The sequence below is a fragment of the Phaethon aethereus genome (genome assembly GCF_964289735.1).
Source record: "Phaethon aethereus genome assembly, chromosome: 12".
Classification (NCBI taxonomy): domain Eukaryota; kingdom Metazoa; phylum Chordata; class Aves; order Phaethontiformes; family Phaethontidae; genus Phaethon; species Phaethon aethereus.
In genome coordinates this window covers 19,148,736-19,153,710 of record NC_138588.1, presented here as the reverse complement: position 1 = coordinate 19,153,710, position 4,975 = coordinate 19,148,736, and positions in this window count along the sequence as shown.

Genomic DNA, 4,975 nt, shown 5'->3' with positions numbered 1-4,975 from the left:
TTTAAGAGGACAGAGAAATATGGTCTATGCAGCCACTCCCAGTACACTGCAAAGAACATATTCAGCAGGACCCGACTATATCCAAAAGCAGATTCCCACCTTCCTTCAAAACTCTTCTCAATAACTGACTACTTTGGTTCCTTTGCATCCTGAATCTGGATTTCAGTTTCATATACTAAAAATACACACAGTAATAGAGCTCCATTCTCCTTTTAAGTGTTTCCTCTGTTCTCTTCTTCTGACATCTTTCTAATCCCTAATCAGCACAAGACACATACCATAAATAACATTCTGAGAATACACTCACAACACTACATACGCCCAGGTGGGAGGGTCTGCAACATGCTTAGGTACCACACTGCACTCAATGAGTGTTTAATAATATTGCAGAGTTTGTGAAGGAATTGCTTTTAGTCAAGTCTGTACAACCAACAGGTAGCCTGGAAGGTGAAGTAGGAAGCATCCTTATTGGGAAAAGACAATTTACTGACCAGTACAGATCAGTTCCTATGTTCTAATATAAGAACTCATATAATTATAGTACAGAAAAGATGGTTTCAGAGTGTACTAGTACAAACACAATTTAAGTAGGACATGTGAATATATCAGAGGAATAATTAGTAAAACCTAATTCTGTTGTAATACAAAGTTCCTTTTTGATGTAATGCTTGATATGATTTCTACCTTTATGCAGAAGGATCTTCACTGCTTTATGTAAAAACCACACACACAAACACTGAAGAAGAATAATTCAAAAGTTTGCCTTGCAATGAAGGCTGCAGCCAGGCTTCTGGACCTTGATTTCCCATTCTTATGTATGTAAAAATGTTGCAAATGTAGCAATCATGCAATATCAGGCCTAATGATAACAAGATTATAAAATGTTAAGAAAAAAAATTAAAATTGTAACTGACTATTTGGAAGCACAAAGAAACATGCATTTCAGATTCTGTTTCAAGACTAAGGCAGTATTCAGCTCAATAGCACTGAAAGGCACCTCAGTCAAGTGAAGAAATGGTGGTATAAGACACCACCGAAAATATACTTGACAGCAACAGTAACTTTAAGGTTTACTGGAAACAGCCATAAGCCTGAGTAAAACTGAGCTGACCTACAACTCTACTTATCAAACTGACATTAAAAACCAATACTAATGTTTTTGTGTAGGACATCAATATAGGATTTTTCACAATCAAAGCAATCTCTAGCATTTACCACATTAAATATTCTTGTCACCAACAGCCATATTTTTGCAGGTGATTTCTGAGAACAGATATGCTACCTCCTCCTAAAGCATGGCATAGCACACACAAAACCAGACAGATTAGCAACACGTTGACTTTATGCACCTCAGGTAAACCCGCAGGCTAATTGCACTTAGCTTGCCTGGGCTTTCCTTTTTGAGGGCAGACTCGCTCAACTAGGGTAAGTAACACTGCAGCAATTGCCAGAAATCAGGGCTATGCATAAGCAGGGTATCCTGAGACCAAGCACATGGGTATATGCACTCCTTGATAGCACAAGTGCACAAAAAGCCCATCATGGAAGCACAACCAGAGACAGACAGTCATGCCCTTCTATATACTGAACCATAGTTCAGAGAGTCTAACAAAGAGCTAGTAGAAATCTTAGCCTGACACTACTTTAAGAAACTCTCATCTTAAAAATTAGCTAAGGGGTTTGTATCGGGTTTTAATATAGGCAACAGTTCATTACCAAAAGCCATTACGATGAAGCTTTAAATATTTTACGTGAATGTTGCTCTAAGATACTGTAACTACACTAACCATGAAACATTGAGTGATCATACCACATACTACACTCCTCTCAGTTAATGAGGAAAAGTTACTAAATTATGAGACTAAAGCCTTTTTTATGGCTGCTGCCAAGCTTCAACTACTGATTTTTCAAGTTCTAGGCATTGCACTACCTTGAAAGTAGTGCAAGCTTTTCTAGCTGCAGAAGGTAAACAGAAGAACACTGCACATAAGTCCAGAAATTCTGCATTTCATTTCATCACAGGCAACTTGCTCAACAGCACAGAACACCCACATGCTTTGCTAGTATGCTTACTATTTGTGAAGGATAAAAACAGGCTATAAGGGGGAAAAAATGACCAATAAGCACCCTATACCCCCAAAATGGCTGCTGCAGGTGAATCAGTTTTTAATAGTATGAACTGAAATACAACATTTACCCTTGAACACAAAATTCAATTTTAATTAACTTTTGTTTTTCTCCAAATTATTACAGAAGACATTAATTACAGTGGGAAAACCATTTAAGGAAGCAGAACAAACTGGTATGCAACCTCCTTTCTTGCCCTTCCTCCCCAGCAGATACATATGATCTAGCATTTACACTTTAGGTTTGAGAAGATACCGTTTATCAGATCATAATACAGATTGCACCACTCTCTCTAGATAACAGGCCACTGAGGTTGACTCCACTTCAAACCATCCATCACTTCCGGGTCTTTTTGCCTGACATTTGTGACTTCAACCAGACAAACTGTTCAAAATAACCAAAACTGTTCTTTATTGATTATAATCAGCAACACACACCGCATAGTCTACTGCTGTATCAGATACTTCATAAATGATCAGAATTCAACTATTGGAACAAGGTATTCAGCATCTAGGCAAATTTTACTATCCCCCAGGTGAAACTATACTCTCAAACAAAATTCTTCCCTTACACTTGGAACTAAACATTATTTGTTAAAAACTGTGAAGTTTATGAGAACGGCGCTTCAGTGTGAGCTGAAGCATTCGCACTAGACTTTCTTCCTCTGTACCTCACAAGTAGTGGTAGCCCAGTCCTGCACTGGTCTGCCAAAATTCAGCTTTCAACCTCTACGGATCTATTACTGCTTCACTCTATTAGATCTTAACTACTGTTTTGCAGCTTCTCCTTGTTGATCTTTACAGCATCCTGCACACATGGGATGATAGTTTTGAGGCGGTCTGAAAAGGCACAACAGGTAAATTCTGCAACACAAGAGGAAAGTATGGCACTAATTTCCAAACATCACGTTTGTATACAGCAGAAAAAACTGCCTGTCATGATGATTTAAAGTCAACTATGCTACAGTTTCAAAATTATGCAAATCTCAGACCTCTTCTATTATGAGGCTGAGCCAACTTTCTGTGACTAATATAATAGATAAGTATCTTCCTGTGTTTTCATGAATTTGAAGTTTGTGTCAGGCAAATACTACTTTCCTCCTGTTCAGGGATTCTCTAGAGCACTAGATAGTTTTCCATAAAGGAGCAGTTATTATTTGAACTTCATTCTGAACTCCAGCTTCCTCTCCAGGTATGTTAGAAAAAACATTCTAATTTTATTTCCTAGTAGAAAGACAAAAATCTTGTTTAATGTGAACTGTTATTCCTTTTAAGGTAGGCAAAGAAGGATTATCAAAAGTTAAGTGGTACCCTATTTCTATTATTATTATTATTGTTATTACTACTGCTACAGAAGAAGCTACAGCAAATATTCACATTCAATCACGCTTGGCAAGTCCTTTGAAACAGGCTTGCCCAGAACAGCATGTCATCCTGGCATCAAATTGCAATGCCTCTCCTTCGATGACAGAAAGTTTGACTGATTCACAGGAGTGATCTGAAGTACAAGGCAGTCATGCTTTACTGTCCTTGTAAGAAACCACGCACTAGAAAGGTGCCGCATGTCAAACCCACCTATTCTTCTGTCATGATGTGAATGACACTCACTCTGAGTACTACTACAGGAAGTGTCCAGAGAATGAAAAGTATCAACCCCTATTAAGCAGGCCAGACTTGCAATGTCTGCAAGAAGTTAACTACAGCCATCATCAACGATTCTTAATTTATTATAAAATCTCTGGCTCTAGATTTGAACGTAGAATACAGTCTTTTAAAAACAGAGCTAAATACATCATTTTCAATCATAGTAACTGAAAATGACAGGTAATGATGTGAAATAACAGGTCTTCAAAAGTGAGTACATGGCACTTTCATCAGGGTAACCATTCACATTTACTGTAATTTCAGACCTTTTATGACTTGGAATCTACATTAATGTTATCCTTTATTTCCAACTAGACAATCTGTACGCAGTTTAACAACTGTAAATAAGATGTTAAGCCTATTTTTCACTGGAACAGAAACCATAGCTTGCCTTAGAACAGTTGCAGTTCTCTACTGGATACTAAGACCTGAGCAGTGAACACAAATCCATAGTATCTGAAAGAAATTCCTCAGCATAGGGTCTATTTTCTTCCCATGCTGTGATGCTATGCACTCAGAATATCCAAATATGTACTTGGACTCAGGTCAAAGTTAATCAGATTTCTCATCCATTTATGCTGAGATACATTACAGCATCAATTATTCAGCAATCCATTGCAAAGATTCACTGGTTCAGTAGAAGCTATTGAACCTCAGGAGTGCTACGGCAATATAAATAAACAACAGTACACTTGCATCATCTTTATGAAAAAGTGTGAATTCAGCGGTCATAAGCAACTACTATATGAAAAAAAAATATGGGAGCTTCTACTTTCTCTTTACTGTTAAGTCATGAATCACTCAGGCCTCAAACACTTCTCCTAAGAAGCACCTTATACAGTAGGTTCACATTTCCTTTCAGACTTCTCAGCCAAGAAAGGTGTATCAGTGCATGATATAACACTGGAACACTGGTCCTGCTCCCAATCCCCAGTCAAGCTTTCTTCTTCAAGAAAACATACTTAACCTTCATTTGCATGCAAAGAAAAAATTAGCCTAGGCTTACAGTTGGATCAAAGAGGAATTCACAGCATAAGGCAATTAAGAAAAAATCCAAAGTCTTAGGCAATTAAGCCTATTACAATGGCTACCATTATGTTTCTTCTGAAAAAGTTAAAGAATATACATTAACAAGAACATTTTAAATAGCTTGACTATGTGCATGGTAGATTTTAACCCCATGTAAAATAAAACTATCACCAGAT